The sequence below is a fragment of the Microtus ochrogaster genome, chromosome 22 (assembly GCF_000317375.1).
Source record: "Microtus ochrogaster isolate Prairie Vole_2 chromosome 22, MicOch1.0, whole genome shotgun sequence".
Taxonomy (NCBI): domain Eukaryota; kingdom Metazoa; phylum Chordata; class Mammalia; order Rodentia; family Cricetidae; genus Microtus; species Microtus ochrogaster.
The window spans coordinates 9,969,787-9,989,088 of NC_022023.1; the positions used below are offsets into that span (position 1 = coordinate 9,969,787).

At 38.9% G+C, this 19,302-nt stretch overlaps 1 pseudogene; it reads left to right on the forward strand.

The window, feature by feature from the left end:
• Positions 1 to 13,258: 13,258 nt before the first annotated feature.
• On the forward strand, positions 13,259 to 18,762 carry LOC101995863 (annotated as a pseudogene).
• The last annotated feature ends 540 nt before the right edge of the window (positions 18,763 to 19,302 follow it).

Genomic DNA, 19,302 nt, shown 5'->3' on the forward strand with positions numbered 1-19,302 from the left:
AAAAAAAAGAATGGTTTGCCAGAAAAGAATCCATTAACATCAGAAAGAACAGCACCGAGTCCAGCAGAAAAGTTCCCTCCTCCCCTTGGGCTCTTTCTAGCACCCTCTACTGGCAAGGCTGTGCACTGCGCATACTGGCAAAGAATACATACAGGAGTAGAAAGAAGGCTCACCTCTGGAACCAAAGGAAAGAGTGCAGATCCCAGCTTCTTATTGTTAACTGCAAGCATTTAGGTGGCACTCACTGGGAGGATTGTCTAGAAAACAACAAGATAATAAACTAGAATAAGGAAAACCCAGGAATCTGAGAGAGGAAGGGGTGGGCAGTAGAGCACAGGAGATAGGAAACTGGGGGGAACAGAAGAAAGAATGAATTCAAACAAACTACGCATGAAAATGCCATAAAGAAACCTGCTAATCTGCAAGAAAATTAGAGAAAAATTTACAAAAATAACTTAAAAATGGGAAGGACCACAGACTGAATTTGGAATGGAAGTGGACTAGACGGATAAGCATCACAGTGTGTTCATCACTGTAAACCTCAACAGCTCAACCTTAAAGAGCTCCTCGCCTCACTGGCTTCACTGAAGCACTTCCCTGGTGTGGAGTCTGCCAGATGAGGTTATTCTTCTCTTGGATTTCTACATCACCCTGGAGTCCTTTGAGCGAGAGATACATGAGTGGTATCGAACCACTCTTCGATGGTTCACACAGAGCTGACCAGAATGAAGGCTCCTGGTTCTAAGAGAAGCCGAGAACGGGACCAAGTAAATGACCTATAGTCTTTCTTCACCACATGAGATATTTCAGATTTGTTCATTTTAAAATTTCACCATGCCTCAATGCCCCAAATTCGATTATCGTGTCTTTAATATAAAAATGATAATACTTATTGCACATATGGATATTTAGTACATATTAAAATCCCTTAATTAGTAATTCGGAAGGCTGGAAGAAAAATCCACACATGGATAAATATCTTAAAAAGGTCATTATGGTAAGGAAAAATTTTCAATTTGTAGTTTATAGTTGGAAACAGAAAAGCCTATATTTTTTTTAGTGATTGAATTTACAGATTTATTTTTAATCATCTGAATGTCAGAAAATAGTTGGTCTTATCAGGAGCCAAGTGTTTGAAGAAATTCTACATGTTGAAGCTTTGATACTGGTAATGCCTAGCATGAATTTTCCACCCATACTCTAACCCTTTGGATCTTTAATTTGCAAAGTTGAAGTGTTGCTAATCGTACCGTGGTCTCCAGTTATTGTGAAGATTCCACTGCAGCAACATGGGCAGTGGAAACACCGGGAGCATCTCAGTGCATGCAATGAGGGCTTTGCAAGGAGAGAAGTATTTCAAGCACGTAGGAAGCTTTGCACTGCGTTTTTGTTAATTCCCTACTTTTTCCATTATCACCCTAGTAACTATTCCAATTCATAAGTCAGTCTGCCTTCCCTGAATTCCATAAATATTAATTGAAACAGTGCCCAGCTATTTCTAAATAGACAGCAATGTAAATATGCAAATAATATATAAACCGCAGCTATGAACATGTGGCATTTAATTTTAATAGGACAACTTTGTATATTATTGTTTCTTTGTGATAATCAGCTGCTAAGGATGTTATTAGGAAGCACCTGGTTAAAGTACAAAACTTTTTTAGTTCTATGAAAGGGTGACTAGGTCTGTATCAAAAGTTTCTGTATGGTTTGGAAAATAAAATGAATGTAAACATCATGAGTGATTTCACTTCCCAAATTAGTGGTAGTTTTTTCTGTCTAATGGGAATTGGTGTTGGGATCTTTTTTTTTCTTTTTATGATGAATATCTTTCTAGTTCATAAACTTACTACGCATCATAAATTTTGAGGGTGGATAGAAATTACACACATTATAATCCAGTAAAGCTTATGCAATCACATAACTAATAAGGGAGTTACTTATTTTCACCAATAATTTTAATTCATAATATCTCAAAGATAAGCCTTTATTATATAATCATGAATAATTTCTCAGAATAAATGTCTAAAACAGAAACTACTGTTTCATGATTTATGCAAAATTTTAAAGCCACCTGGAAATTATTTCTCGGGAAGCATTTACTGATCTCTCCTTCTCTTGATGGTATTTGAAAATAACCAGTGAGCAGACCCACCTAGGCTCCTCCATTCTGCTAGACCGTTGCAGAACCTTTGCAGACAGACTCCCTGTGTGTGCTGGGGAGGACAGGCAAATGCATGAGGCGTAGAGAAATCTCTGCAGATACCACAGGCATGATGTCAGTTTTTACTGGAGACCCAAATAAACACAAATTTAGAGTCCTCCCTCCTCTCCTCAGTACCCTTGAAAAAGGTCAGTTTGCTCTACTAACTACAAAACAATACACACAAATTAGTTTTTGTAGAAGTATTTTTATCTGCTAGGGAGATGTAGCCCGTGGGCTTCAACCAGTAAATCTGCTTGCTAATAATATTAATGAAATCAATGAGTCAGGTATTATGTTTTATGGCGTTATATTTATTTTACCAAGCCATCATAAATTATAATGCTTTTGAAATCATAATAGAATCTTCTCAGCTTGCTTTTGATCTACAACTATAAAACGTCTTTTAAAATATACTGTGGAGTCTGCCTTCACTTTAACCTTGTAGAAAATTGAATTATAGCGGCAGAATAAATCAAAGCATAAAACATTTCCCCAGCAAAGTTTAAGTTTTTTGTTTTGCTTTGTTTTCTACCTTAATTTATAGAGGTTTGCCAGCTCTCTTGCCTTACCCCTTTAATCTCATCCCTGCATTCAGAAAGTCTGAGGCAGGAGGATTACTACATTGGACATCACTTTGCTCTGACTACATAGTGAGCCTCAAAAAATATAAACAAAAACCAGGATCTTTGGTATATTAGATTGGAAATTTATAAAATTTAGGCACTAAGAACTTCTGGATTATGAAAAATATTTTAATCTAGCATTTTTAAAGCACTATTTGCATGATTTCCTGTTTTAAAGCTTTTCATACTTGTACCATCCCTTTTGGTACTACAACATACTTTTAGTTTTTAGTTTATCTTGGCATTTGCGAGCTTCTGTGCAGAGAGCATGTTCTACAATAACAACCATACATTTCGATTTGAGACATTCGACCCCAATCTTTCTTTTTTTTTTAAAAAAAATATTTATTTATTTATTTATTATGTATACAATGTTCTGTCTGTGTGTATGCCTGCAGGCCAGAAGAGGGCACCAGACCTCATTACAGATGGTTGTGAGCCACCATGTGGTTGCTGGGAATTGAACTCAGGACCTTTGGAAGAGGAGGAAATGCTCTTAACCGCTGAGCCATCTCTCCAGCCCCCAACCCCAATCTTTCTAAGAGTATAACAAACACTAATGGTATTAGGAAAAGTTCATTTGATACCTCTAAGTATATTCTTTCATCCATTGGAGTCTCTCGGGTGAAGCTCTGTGGGTTTGTGGGGTTTGTCTGTACATGTGTATACTCACACAGGTGCCTGAAACTTTTTCCAGGTTTACTCTTATTATTTTTAATGACATGTGTACGTGCATTTTTAGTGTAAATCTATGCATGTTGTGTGTGCAGGTACCAGAATCATCAGATGCCCTGGAGCTGGAGTGACATGCCCTTGTGGGTCTCCTGGGAACTGAGCTCTATTCTTCCCTAGGAGCTGTTCACGCTCCTTTTCTATTTTACTTAAACTTTTTCAGATATTATATTTTTGTTAAGTTTATATATTTTACAACTGTACTATAGTTTTCCCTCCCTCCTCTCCTTCTATTCTCTCCCCACACACCACCACCCGTCTACCCCTCCTCAGTTTCTGTTTCTGTTCAGAAAGGGGCAGTCCTCCGCTGGGTATCAACAAAGCATGGCATATCAAACTGTGATAGGACTAAGTCCCTCCCCTAGTATTCAGGCTGCTCAGGGCAACCCAGTATGAAGACTAGATTTCAAAAAGTCAGCCCAAGCATTAGAGACAGCCCTGCTCACACTGTTGGGAGCAGATATTATAGTTTAATCGTGTTATTTCCTTCCCCCAGCTCCTATAGGGTCCTCTCCATCTGCTTACTCAACCCACTGAGAAGCCATTTATGCTACCCTTTGAAGCTGTTCCCTCCCTTCAGGAGATTCCAACTGGTGACAACAAAATTCAGTGTGAAGAATTCCACCCAGGTGCCTGTGAAGTTTTCTTTCACCTCCCTCCTTTCTTTCTTTTTTTTTTTTTTATTACATCAATTAAGGAAAATCTGCAGCTGAAGACTGTGGTAATGAATTCTGTGCAAATTGAAAAATAAAACAGTATAACATTTCCTTGTTCTCCGGGGCATGAATGTCATTGAGTATTTAATATCAACCATGCTTTATTTTATTCTTAGAGTTTGGTTTTCACTATATTATTGAATTTTATATACTATACACAATCAGTTCACATATGAGAAAATTGAACAGACAAGTTCCTCCTTATATTTAGATAATATATATTTAGATTAAATTCTCTATATTTTTTAAACAATTACTAAAACAACCAGAAGAGACCTGAGAACTTTATATAAAACCAAAATGAATACTAAGGAAACACTTTCCCTTCCTTGGATCTGCCATGTATTCAAGTAGAAATAAATAGCCTTTATTTAGGCTAGTATTGACTTTTCTTTTAAAAACTGATTAGTATTGACTTCTCTAAGTAAAATGAATTCATTTTTGATTCTTTCCTCACGCCCATAAAGATGAAACAATAACAAAAGTCATTTCATTAGCACGACTGTCCAGAAGACGGAAAATGAAGAAGATGTTTTGGATCTCACAGGGTTTGGGTCTGTTCTCCAGGAAATGGTGGACTTGTCAGGGCAAACACAGGATACGGGCTCCTCTTAGCCTGACCTGGCCAATCAGGATTCGAAAGCAGCCAGCAGACCAGCTTCAGTGCATATCAACAGCCTCACTTTGGCTTTGATTGTTTTCACTCAAAGATGCTGCTGAGAAGTATTGGTGAAAATGAAACACTTGCCTTTCTTTCTTTCTTTCTTTCTTTCTTTCTTTCTTTCTTTCTTTCTTTCTTTCTTTCTTCCTTCCTTCCTTCCTTCCTTCCTTCCTTCCTTCCTTTCTTTCTTTCTTTCTTTCTTTCTTTCTTTCTTTCTTTCTTTCTTTTCTTCCTTCCTTCCTTCCTTCCTTCCTTCCTTCCTTCCTTTCTTTCTTTCTTTCTTTCTTTCCTTCTTAATACAGCTTCTTAAAAGCTAAATGGTTTTAAAACCACAGTGTGGAACTATTTTTTTTCTCCTTGTCTAAAGCTATAACTCGGATCTCAGAAGGTTGAGCGACACACAGGAGACCATGCAATCAGCTGAAAAACCTCCTGTCCCTAGACACTAGGTTGGATGCCAAGTATTCTGTACACTAGTTTTGGAACTGGAATAGTAAACTTGTAGTATGTGTATAAATTTAAAAAAAACACAGAGGCAGAGAAGGCGTGTGGAAATTCCTAAGGTCTCTAATAATTTCTATTGACAAATCAAATAAAAAAGAAAGTTAATGGATTTCTAGAAGGATTGGCCCCATGAAAGAAAGCTATGAGCACTATAGCACTGATGAAGTGGCTATAGTTTCGTTGAGTTAGGCTTTGGATGTGTGGCTCCGCCCAGCGCTGAAAACCATGCCTTGTGCTGAAATCACAGCTGAACCTCTGGGACCTCAGATTAAGATCTCAGTCATAAAGACTCGCAATCCGGAGCCCCAGCCTGTTCTTTTCTTATTGTAAAGATCTTCCACTTATGGGGGAACTGTTGGGAAATGGATTAGCTGGGTGTGCACAGGTAGAGTCACAAAGGGAGTTAAGGGTTTTCATTCTTTGCACAGTAGCCAATGGACTTGATCCTTGTGTAGCCATCAATTCCCCGTCATATCTGAATAACAACAGCAAACCCCGCAAGGCACATTAGACCATGAACATGTCCAGGTATCCTGCAGCATCCCTGGTTTGCTTCAGCAAGGTTCCACTGTATTTGTCTTTACTTTTTACTCTGTGTTCTCTGAGTCACGTGCAGAATGCTTTATTTCCCAAATGCAAACTCTGTTTTCTTCCTGATAGTCTATACTTTTGTGGGGCAAAAATGGATACTCTGTTGCCTTTGTATTTAGTTCTGTTATGTAGGTTCCTTGCACTTTGATTGTTTTTGTCCAGAGGTGCATCTGGACCTGTTACAATCTATTTCTACACAATAGAGGCATTTTGTACTGCAGGGTTTTTTTTTGTTTTTTTTTTTTGAATTTGAATGATGGTCTGAAAAGTCAGAGGAAATGGGAATAGAAAGGGATTTACCTCATGGGTAAAACTGTTACTATATCAATCTAGTCAGTGGTTGAGCTCTCTGCTTAGGAAGGTGGTGGGAAATTAGGAGTGCGTACTCATCTTTTATCTTTACTGCATCTTATTACTCTTAAATTTTTTTTCTGTTTAAATATATTTGTAAGTGCCCCAGTCAGTGAAGTACTTGATAGGCAGCATGGGGACCTGAATTCCATCCCTGGAATACACTTTAACAAGTAAAGGAAGCAAGCAAACAATAAGAGTAACAAATAGGCTTGGTGAAGAGCACCTGTAATTCCAGTGCTGGAGACAGGCATATGGGAGGGGCTTATGGTCCCCGTCTTGGAATATTTAGTGAGTGATAGATGATGAGAGACTCCATCTGAGAAGAAAAGAAAAATTTCTTGGGTGTCTAGGAGTGACACCAAGTTTATCTTCTGGCATTGCTTCAGCTGCCCCATCTCTGCAGCGTGAACAATAGGCATTGCTTGAGCTGCTTGCTTCCCTATAGACTTACCAGAGAATATCTTATAGCCTTCAGGGATTGAGAAGAATGTTTTACCCCTCCCCCATGACAGCTGAATGTTGGAATCCAGCAAAAGAACAGAGTGTCTTCCAAGTACAAACAAACTTCAGTGCCCAGGGCAAAGAGACAGCACGATTGCACAGAGATTCTGTTGCTGACAGCGGTGTGTGAGTGTATTAATCCACACCTTTTGCCTGTGTGAGATTCATTCCTTCCTTCCTTGGGGAGAAAGCCCAGAAAAACTCTCCCACGCACTGCACTTTTTGTGCTGCATCGGAAGCCCTACTAGTGTCTGAGGTGGATAGTTTGGGTTTATCTTTTTCATGATTTCCTTCTTGAATTGAAGAGAAGAACCATGGGCTGAGGTGAAGAACAAAGAGCTGAGAACTGATAGCAAAGAGAGCTGGAGTCTGCATTTTCAAAATTTCTATCCAAATTGAGCAAAAAGAACTCTGAGATGCTCATTAGCAGTTACTGTGAAGAAGAGTGGTCTTGTGCATGACCGGGAGAGTTTCTAGGGGTCTGTTTGCCAGGAGTAGGATGCTCCTTTTAAACAAGCTAGGCAAGATGCTCCCTGGCTTACAACATTTTGAAAATCAGTGAGATTTTCTGATAGATTGAATGTGAGATCTGTGAGAAGTCAAAAGTGATCTGAGAATTTTATCTTGACTGTAAAAATTCTGGAATCCACGGGAGAAGTTGTAGTGGTGGTGCAGAGGTCAGGAGTTAAATTTAAGCTTGTTAAATTTGATACAAATAGTTGGGCATGTGATACATGACATTAGAATAGAGGGGAAAAACCCAGATTTAGTCAAAACTTTGAGAGCATATACAAAGTATTTAGTTATAAAGTTAATAGGAAAAACATGTAAATGCTATGCACACAAATTCTAGGGAGGTCCTCCAATACTCAACATTTGGTTTGGGAGATGGGAAAGGACAAAATAAAAGACAAAGCAATGGCTGGACCTTGGTGAAAGAAACAAACAAGACTTTCGAGAGTTGAGGGAAATAATGTCACAAGCAGCTGACCGGCCCAGGAGTGAGGAATGAGGGCGTCTCTGGGTATGTCAGTAAGAAAGTCACCGGAGTCTGTGAAGTAGCTTACTGAGGAACGTCTGTCTTTAGGGACACATGGACTCATCCAAGAGTTTGCCATTGTAAGACAATCAGAAGTTTTCCCAAAGGAGTCTAAAGCTGAGATATATATATAGAGAGAAAGGTGATTAACTGGTCTTGTTTAGAACAAAGGAACCAGACTTGTATGAAAAGCCATGGATTTGCGTTCCAAGACTTCTTACAAGTCTTCCTATTCTCCCCAAAGTTCCACAACACTATGCAGTCCACTTTTTAATGCAATTGGTATTTTTTCCAAGATAAATAATAAATACATTTTTGGACATTTACCAGGTTCTAGGAATTGGAAGTGTCGTAAGAAGTTTATCTCCATCCCAAGAAGCCCTGCGTTAGACAAACATATGAAAGAGACTTCTCTATTTAGTGCATGGGTCATTTAAAACCAGAGGCACACCCATGGAAGAGAGTGAAGCACAAACTACCTTACCTAAATACCAATCTATTTTTCTACCCATTTATCGACTTTTTTATTTGCTACTATATTTTTGTTTTGTTTTGTTTTTCGAGACAGGGTTTCTCTGTAGCTTTTGGAGCATTTGCTACTATTTTGACACCAAATGAATATGCTATTCACTAACATAGGTAAGAAATATTTTAAATGTTTCACATTGGATTGAAGTTTTGTATATTGTATACAAATTTTGTATATTGATAAATATTTGAGATTAATTTTTGTTAAAACAGACTGCACATTATGTTTCGTGTGTGTGTGTGTGTGTGTGTGTGTGTGTGTGTGTGTGTGTGTGTTGCTTTGGAGCCTCTCCTAGAACTCACTTATTTGACCAGGCTGCCCTCAAACTCACAGAGATTTGCCTCCCAAGTGCTGGGATTAAAGGCGTATACCATCACCACCCGCCTGGTTTGTACATACATTTCTAATCTTGTTCAAGTTATTGTACCTATTCAACTCATCTAACAATGTCCTTATTGTGTTATTTTAGATACAGATTGAGGCACAGAGAGATACAGGTTCTGAAATAACCTGACTTACTGATTAGAGAGACAAGGTTTTCACAGTTTTCACAAAGATCCATAAAGAAATAAAAAGCACCATCTGAAAATGTTTAGTAACCGAGTAATCCGAGACCCAGGACACGTTTTGTGACAATAGTACGCATTTATTAGAATTTGTGGCAAGGTTGGGGTGAGGTCTTTGAAAGTAACCTCTGACAACATTTTGAAATGGCAGCTGACCCAGTAAACACGAAGGTAGCAATCTGCTGTCGGTGCCTCCGCTGTGCAGTGAGGCAGCAAAGAGTCAGCGAGTCTCTTAGACAGTTTTCCAGCAGTCAAGGAAACCTGTTACATATCCAGCCCTCCAGCGACAAAGCATACATTTAAATTCCCACTCATGTCAGTGAAGAGCCCTTGCTGCTTTGATGACCATGAAACAGAGCAGTGTCTTCATAGAGCTGGGGTCACTTCAGGACCAGTTCCCCTTTCAACGAGGCAGCAGCTTCTAAATTTATAATAACCTTGCCCCATAAGTCACCTCCCAGCTTCCCATCAAAAGCCCTATAAGGATACAAAAAAACTGAATCTCAAATGTAAATTTCTGTAGAGAGAGCTTGCCCTTTGGGGGCGGGACGGCCTCGGGCAAATGTATATAAATTGGGGTGCACAGACGCTGGTAACCCCTTCCTGTTTCCTGTTTCTGGGCATCGCGGGAACTTCGGTTGCATGAATGTGCTATTTATATTAAAGAGGTATCATCTTATACCAATTGGCCTGTATTAATTCGATCCGCCTTCATTTGGCACCCAACGTGGGGCCCGAACCCATGACCCTGAGATTAAGAGCTAGCCGGGCTAGCTTCAAATTTCAAGCAGGACAATTGATCAAATCACAAGGACATTTTCCTCTGTGAAAGGATGAGCATAAACTGAAAAGTGTACATCTGGGCTACAGTCTAAGGTCACTCTCCATTACCCAATATCCATGCTAAGAATATCATTTATTAATTCCATTTTCATAGGAACCCTATAAGGGCTACTATGAATGTGTGTGTTTGTAGATTAGTAAAATATATTAGTTGGGTTAATTGGCTTGCTCAAAGACACACATCATACAGTTTTTATGTGGAGAAGTAAAAATTCAGAGTTCCCTACTCCTTTCTTCCTTAACTACTAGATATATTATCTCTTCCCAAGAGAACGGAAAAACATATTGAAATATTTTGTTGCTTTATACCTGCTTTTGAAGATGTGCTGATCCTGGAAAGTAGCTTCAGAATTAATCTATTTCTCTCTCCACCCCATTCAGCACTTCTCCATTGCCAAACACCTTTTAAATCCCAGAATCTCAGGGCATTGTATACTGAAGAAAAAGGATTAAAATTTAGTCCTGAGGGCAAGAAGACTATTTGGAATATTAGGTTCCAGGAAATGAGACTTACCTTGTACGAAACTGATTCAAGAATTATAGGCAAAATCTTAGTTTCTATTGAACTTATAAAACTTGGTTCTGCCACAGCAGAGAAAATATTTGCAAAATGAGTCTTCACAAGGCACCACAAATGGAGCTGGAAGACAAACCCCAAACTATCCCTTCATATATGAAGCTAAGAAGGAGATGTCAAAAGTTTGTTAAATGTTGGACTTGACAGAGCTCTAACGCAATGCCTAGCATCACGAATAATGTTTGGTAAGTACTAGACCTTCAAGAAAGAAGTTAAAAAAAACTGATACCATGATTTAAGAAATCCTAAGCTGTCAATTGCAAAATTTCAAATACATGCTAAGTCAAATTTATGACATTGTTGTTACTTAAGTTCTGAGAACTTAAAGATGTATGACTTTACCTCAAAATATGGGTCTCATTGATTTAACATTACCTGAATTTTAGAGGCTTAATGGAATCAGGTTCTTTTCTAATGCCAACTATAGTTTGATGAGAACCAAAAGTTTTGTACACCTGTCTTCATGAGCCAACCCATGTCAATTCAGGCTCTTTTCTTTCAGTTTTTAAATTCATGTGCAAAACATGGTTGACAGAGAACAGATACAGCACACAGAATGCTACATGGTTTAACAGGTTTGTCTTGGAAATAATACCAAACATGTTACATGGTATTGGTCAGTAACCATCACATAGCTACAGTTAAGCATGGCAAATGGATTATGGAATGGTGTTTCCCTATATGCCAGTAGAAGCCAATGGCAAATATTTGCCCATTCACTGATATAGTCCATATTTCCGAGTACCAATTATTCACTATGTTTTCTTCCACACATTGTGTTTGGTCATTCATCACAGAAAGATCCTTCCCAAAGCTTAAAATTCTCCTTAGTGACAATTCATCTCTGAGTCACTGATATGACACATTATAACAATCTCTGCCAATATAGCCTTTTAAAGTGGTGGAATATACCCATTTCCAGTGGGACATGGGAGTTTCATGAACACAGAAAAATGTAAAATCCTTTTGGGCATGTGCTTGTAAGAGTCTGTATCCGAGGTGAAGTAAAAACATGGTCACATACTTTCTGACAGGAGAGGACTTATTCTCCCAGCACTCTGTGGTATCACTGGCAGAAATCCCACAGACCACTTTTCTCCTTGGTCATTTTCAAGTGGGTATAAGGGTGTAGCCTTCCCCAGGACTATCAAAATTTCAAATCCAGTTTCTATGAAATTGATAACTTCAAAAATGTTAAATAATGTGCTTTTTATAAGTGATAGGGAGATTGTGATTAGATTATTAGTTATTTTGTTTGTTTATAGCTGCAAAATGTTGTCATAGATATGATACTAAACTCTTCTTGACTGGTTTTCTGTTTGTTTTACCTACCATGAACTTTCTTTTCTTTTGGTGTAAGTGTAGTCGCTTGTAAGCAAGGGATACTAGTTTTACAGCCTAATATTATACATTTGGCTAAAACATTCTACTGGATTGCTTTAACTCAGTTTTACATAAATTGTGGAAATTTTCAACACATAAGGCAATGAATATTGTAGAGCATCCTAATTCCACTGTCTAAGTCCAGTAACTTCTGGTCCCAAAATTCACACACTTATTCTGATGGGATGCTCACACTGCAGAACATCACTTCTTATATATTTATAAATATATATTTCATTACTGATAATACATACTATTACCAACATATTTATTATATACCATATTTATTTTATTACCAATAATACCAAGAAAATGAAGCCTTACAAAATATAATCAAATATGTCTTATGTACTAAGGAAGGAGAAACCTTAGCTAGTGGTAGTCTTCTTTTTTCGTTTGTAGAATCAACGTTCATCAGTATGCCTCTCTGGTCTTCTGCCATTGATTAGTTTCTGTTTCTCCTCACAACTTAGTAAGCAAGATAATCAGTTTTCTGGAATTATTGTTTGTTGATTTGTTTTTTTTTATAGTTGATCTTCTACTGTTTGCAAGCCTGTGGTGATGTTTGCTGTGCTCCCCCCCCCCCCTCGCCTGTACTTCTTCAGCTTTGTAATTAGATGTGGGGGCCTTAATCCAAGAAAATGTTTTTTTTAGTTAGTTTTTAAAGAAAGTTCACTAGCACACCCAGGCTGGTCACCGTCATTATTATAAAGTGCTCATGCCTGTGTGGATTTCCCTCTTCTTGAGTGCTGTGTAACATCCTTGTGTTGTGCCTTTAAGAGAATATGGACAACGATGAGGTGCCACTCCTATCACTAGGCAGCCTTATGAAATACCGTTCCATACCTGAACAGAGTGGTGAAATTTCCTTATCTATTAATGAGATAAGCAGCTACGTTGAGAGACTTTAAATCACAAGCGGTCCCTCTTTCTATGTCTCTGTTTCCAGCCTAATAAACAGTATTTCCTAATAATGTGAAACTGATATTCAATAGCCTAAAACAATCTCGAAATATTTGTTATACATATGTCCTCAAAAGTGAAATTTTTGATATCATGTGAAAATTAATCGATCTATATCACTTTTAAAGCATTCTTTTTTAACAAGTGAATTTTCTTTTTTCTTTTTCTTTCTTTTTTGGTTTTTCAAGACAGGGTTTCTCTAACACGTGTGAAAACAATGATGTAACCCAAGCTTCTCCTGCCTTTCCTCTGAGTTCCTATTCTTTCCTTCACTGAAGGAGGTCAGGGCAGGAACTCAAGTAGGAACTTGTAGCATAAATCATGGGAAATTGCTTCTTGTTGTCTTACCTACAGGTTCATTTTTTAAAAACTTCTTATATAGCCCAGGATGCCTGACGAGAGTAGTGCCACCTCCAAAGCAGAATGAGCACCTCTTCAGTAACTAACAATCAAGACAATTCCTCATAGACATGGCCACAGGTCAGTCTGATATGGACAGTTCTCTACCTGAAACTCTCTTCCCATATAACTCTAGACTGTGCCAAGTTAACAGTTAAAACTAACAGGAACTTGCTACCAGAAGAACAGATATCCATAAGCCGCTACTAAACAACTCATCTTCAATCTTCTACCAGCTGACTAATTTGCTTCTTCCTAGAACACTAAACTTCATGTATGAAAATAGGAAAGTTTATCAAGTTATACTGAGAAAAAGTTATATTCAGATACACTAGGTGTCTAAAGAATATGAATTTCAAAAATAGCCAGTTAGAATTCTAGATTTCCCACTTCTAAATGTTTCATCAGGGCTGTCTCCACCACCACTTCACCAACTGACATTTATTGTGCAGGGTGTGATGGTTTTGAATTCTCATGGTCATTCCATGAGCTATGAAAGGATAGATTTGCCTTCTAATGGCTTCTAATGGCTGCAATTACTGAATTTACATGAACTTAGACAAAATTGAGCCTGTAGTCATTGAGTCAAGTTATGAACCCATCATATTTCAATTACCAGAGATTCAGAAATACATATTATGAGTTGGGTTGGGAGGTTAATATGTATTCAATCCAGGAAAATTCAGTCACTGACTGAAGCCAAGAAAAGACAGTGGGAACTGGGAACTAGAAACCAAACTCTCTACACTCTTAGCCTAATTCCTCTTCCTTAATGTTGCTTTGCCTCATTTGGATCAGTTGAAGGCAGCAAGTGTCATTTACCACTTACTATAGAGAACAAATTCTGTCATCCATAAGTAACTCCAAGAAAGTTATGTGAAGATATATTTTAAAAGAAATAGTTTTTATAGATAGACTTGTCAGAGAATCAAGGAATTACCATTCAATTGCTAAGCCTAAGTATGTTGTCTTATTATTTTTTAAAACCTCAGCTCAAAGTAGGAAAGTGTATTTATCTGAAGATTCCAGAGAGATTGCAATTTTAAATGAAAAATAAAATACATTGGGAGCAGTGAAATTGTATTTCAGGGTGGGGCAGAATCAAGTCTAAAAAGACTCAGTCAATGAATACCTGTTAGCGTCTGAAACCAGTGGCAGAGTGAGCTTGACCGTGTCTTCTCACGATGATCCGCATGGTGCCATATGGGTTCCCAAAGAAAGAAGACTGGCAAACTCTCAGCTGACATTCTGTTACTAGATCACATGAAGGAAAGTCAAGCCCTCCACAGTCATATTCCAGGCATTCCACTAGGGAGTATAAAAACATCATTATGCCACTAGTGTTCCTTTCCCTCTATGCTATCAAGATTATGTTTTAACGGTTTCTCTTCATTGCCTCGGTGTTTCTCATTTGCCCAAGTTTAATATGTCACTAGTTAGACTCAGCCTTCCATGTCTGAGGCAAACACATACCACAATTTGATTCTTAAATGATCGTTAGACACAGTGATGTCTTCATTGATGCTGCATAAGCAGGCTAATGTCTCTAGACATCTGGGCCGTCTTCTCCAAAGATGAATGATTAATATCCTCATTTTCCACAGCACTGAAACTCATGCCTAATTTGCTGCTTTCATTCTACTTCCGAGGCTGCAGCAACTGCCTGTACTTGGGTCTGTTACAGCATCTGTGACTGTCCAGTATTTGACATACTTCTGAACTCTGGCTGGAAACAGACAGGAATGGATGCTTAATCTGGCCTTTCCTTTTCACAGATGGGCGATTTGACACCGCTGTCTTTATTTCTCTCAGCCTCAATGTTCTTACTTTTAACATCAGTAAAAGCCTGTCAATCTTCTAACATAATTGTCATGATTGGGATAATTATGACCCACATGTTATCTCATCACTTTAGGCTGCTACATTTGATCTTAGCTCAATGGTCAAGAAGCAGTTTGCCAGGGTGTTGAAGAGTTGGTCAGATCAATGAATAGTTGATAGTCCTTCACTTCAAAAATTTCCTCCTCTTGGTAACTAAAATAGAATAGACTGCTACATCTATAAGAAGTCCCAGCACCTTTAAATTATTTATTTAAATTATTCATTGTATGTGCATGCATGCACATGTCATGGAATACATGTGGAGACAGTAGACAATTTACAGAAGTTCATTCTTTCTTATTATGCATATCCTGGAAGTAAGATAAATTCAGGTTATCAGCTATGACAGGAAGCACTTTTATTTCCTAGCCACACTGCTGGCCTCGCCCAATCCTAAAATCTTTTTCCTTCCTTCCTTTCTTTTTTCCTTCCTTCCTTCCTTCCTTCCTTCCTTCCTTCCTTCCTTCCTTCCTGCCTTCCTGCCTTCCTGCCTTCCTGCCTTCCTGCCTTCCTGCCTTCCTGCCTTCCTGCCTTCCTGCCTTCCTGTCTTCCTGCCTTCCTGCCTTTCTTCCTTCCTGCCTTCCTGCCTTCCTGCCTTCCTGCCTTCCTGCCTTCCTGCCTTCCTGCCTTCCTGCCTTCTTTCCATTTATTTCTTTCTTTCGTTTTTTTGACACAGGGTTTCTCTGTGTAGCTTTGCTGACTGTCCTGGAACTAGCTCTTGTAGACCAGGCTTGCTTCAAACCCACAGAGATCTGCCTGCCTCTGCCTTCTGAATGCTAGGATTAAAGGCATGCATGACCACCACCACCCAGCACAAAATCTTTTCTTGATTACAATCCCTGTGTTTATGTGTGTGAGTGTGTATGTGCATGTATGTGTGTGTCGTCAAGAACCAAACTTAGAACCTTGTGCATGCTAGACCAGTGCTTTAACACTGAGTTATAGCTACAGTCATTTCAATACCACCTTATAAAGATACTCAAATAAAGAATGCTACCTACAGCTTTGTATTGCTGCAGTTCCCAACATGCTGTCCCATTTAATTTGAAAAATATAAATTTTTTTTTCTGTAATATAGAAAAGCTAGACAATTTAATGGATATTTTCTTTTAGTTTACCATATGGAATGGATTTTAATTATGAGATGTTTGGCTCTCAAGGAAAAGATGTTGGCTATCACAAACAGGGGAAATGCTATGGACATCTGTTGGTATAGCTTAGTGATAATGTAAAACATCCTAAAACATGTAATATATGAAAACAGTGAGAATTATCTGGTTCCAAGCCCAACAATACCAACTTTTAAGAACCCTGGTATTATGAAAAAAATACAGGTTTGGAGTCAAACTGAGTTTTAATCTCAACCCGCCTGCTTACTTTGGCAAGTTGATTGACTTTGCTGATTTTAGTTTGTCCCTCTGCAAAATAAAGATATTATTTCCTATTATTTGGGGATGATATGATCATGGATATAATCCATTTTCATGCCTTGACTATAGATGGCATTAAAATATATGGGTTTCCATATATGCTTGAAAGCATCTCATACTTAAATTCTGCAAGAATCTAGATACAAAGAGGTAGACGAAAACGGATCCTTGTCTTTAAAAGACCTAAGCATCTTAATAGATGTAGGCTGTTCCCCAGCGAGACAAAGAGTGGCAATCCCAGTCAAAGCAGCCGCACAGAAAGAGAACAAAAGTAGAACTCTGAGTCACTCTGAGCTCTTTTGCCTTTGTTTCCCAAAGACAGACTGCAGGAAGACAAGAAACATGCCAAAGCATGAAAGACATCAATTCTACCGACTTCCTGAGCTCAGGAAGTACTTAGAAAATTGAATGTTTTCCCAATTGATGTAAGAGAATCCCAAAGGCTTTCCTTTACCAAGACTGTTAGGGTGAACTAGAGCCACAAGGACACTGCACCACATTGGAAACCAGATGCAAACACTGAAGGCAGACAATCACAGGGGTCCCCACTGGAATCGGCAGCCCTGCTAACAGCTCGGACCCAGGGTTGAGTATGTCAGACCAGGCGTGGCTGCTTTGCTGTTGACACTACGTATCAAGCAGAGATAGACAGGAGCCAAGGAGACCCAGGAATGAAGCCCTATGAGCCGGAATGCTGTTTTGCTCACTGCAGCAAAGTTGGTACCAGGCACAGTGCCTGGCACACAGTATACATTTGGCAAATAATGGGCAAATAGTTCCAGAATCCTGAGCACAGACTACTCTAGTAACATTTGACTCTGAATTCTGAAAGGAGGACTCTGGGCAGAGATCAAGACAGCCTTCTCCAAGGGGCACGTGTCCCACATAGTCTGTGAGTCACAGAATTTATGGTTACAATAAAAATATTCTTTCTCTAAGATGTGAGATTTATTTCAGTTCTTTAGTAACAGAATAACTGCCCAATGGAGTGGACCCTATCCCTTATATTAGCAGAGAGACTAGGGAGAACCCAACAGGAATGAACAGAAATTGCAAGACAGGACGATACAGCCCTAGATTCAACAGGAGAAAATGACTAATTAGGAGTTACAGTGACTCCCCCTCTAAATGTGAGTCAATAACACATGCTTCTTAAATGCATACCCCCGTCTACATACTGAGCTCAGCACTTTTCCCGTATCTTACTCCATGCTCACAGTCCCGATGACAGATTTGCAGCTACCCCATTCTATAAATGAGAAGGTGGGGTGATAATGGAAGTTCACAGCTTGTTTTTACACACTCACAAAATTAATAGTTGTCAGGCCAGTATGGATCCAGAATCTGGATTATTTTGTAAAACTAATGTGGTTTTTCAGTTTATTTATTAATTTTAGTGAACATGTGTATTATATATATATATATGACATGAAATATACGTACAACTGCACATTTATATTCTGTATACGTGAGAAAGCCTGATACTTTTGTATTGCTTATCCCCGTGACTACCTGATCATCTCCTTTGTATTCTCCTTAGATTTCCATTACCCCCACCTTGTCCCATTCTGCTTTCATAGTGCACACACAGGAACAAAAACATGTGGTATGTTTGCCTTTCTGAGTCTAATTATTTTATGTGACACAATAATCTTCAGTACCATCCGTTTTCCTGCAACGACATAGCAGGAATAATTTACAGTTGAATAATGAGTGCTCCGTTGTGTTTATCTACCAGTTTTCTTCATCCATTCATCTGTTGGTGATAATCAGACTGATCCCATATCTAGTTTATTGTGAATCCTGCACTGAGAAACATAAATACAAGGTAAAAGAAGAGGTCTGGCTTTACCCAAATCCTCACTAAAGCAGCATATAAAAAACAAACAACGAGCTCTTTCGGGACTTGGCTCCAAGATGACCAAAAATGGAGAAACAACGGCCGTGCCAAAAAGGGCCACTGCCATGTGCAGCCAATTCGCTGCACTAACTGTGCCTGCTGTGTGCCCAAGGACAAAGCCATTAAGAAGTTCGTCATTCAGAACATCGTAGAGGCGGCTGCCATCAGGGACATATCTGAAGCAAATGTCTTCGATGCCTATGTGCTCCCCAAACTCTATGTCAAGCTGCATTACTGTGTGAGCTGTGCTATTCATAGCAAGGTAGTCAGGAATCGATCCCGGGAAGCTCGGAAGGACTGAACACCCCCACCACGATTTAGACCTACTGGTGCTGCACCATGACCTCCACCAAAGCCGATGTAAAGTGGCTTCATAAAGATAGAAGAAAACACCTTGGAAAAGTAAAATGGAACTTAAACTTTAAAAAAAAAAAAAAACAATGAGCAAAGAGGATCCCCACCCTCCACTTCACAAGCCCATCTAAAAATCAGTCACCTGCACAGGACATTATGCCTCTGGCTCACTGCAATACCAGAACTCTCCTACCAGGAGTTGTAAGACACTAATGAGAAATGTGATATATGAACTTGTATGTAGAACTTTCTGTGCCATACAGAGCATGCACAAAAAAAAAAAAAAAAAAAAACAGACCAGGCAAGTCAGCCAAAACCCTCTGTTATACAGTCAAAAACCCACAACGAAGCGAACAAAACTCCAGCTCTTTGGGCAAGGAAACTTTGACCTGCTAAGCTTCCTTGATCTGACTCCTCTTGAAATTGTGCCACTTCTCTCTCTTATTCTCTCTCTCTCTCTCTCTCTCTCTCTCTCTCTCTCTCTCTCTCTCTCTCTCTCTCTCTGATATCTATAAGTGTTATGTATGTGTACATAACCCCTGCACATAAT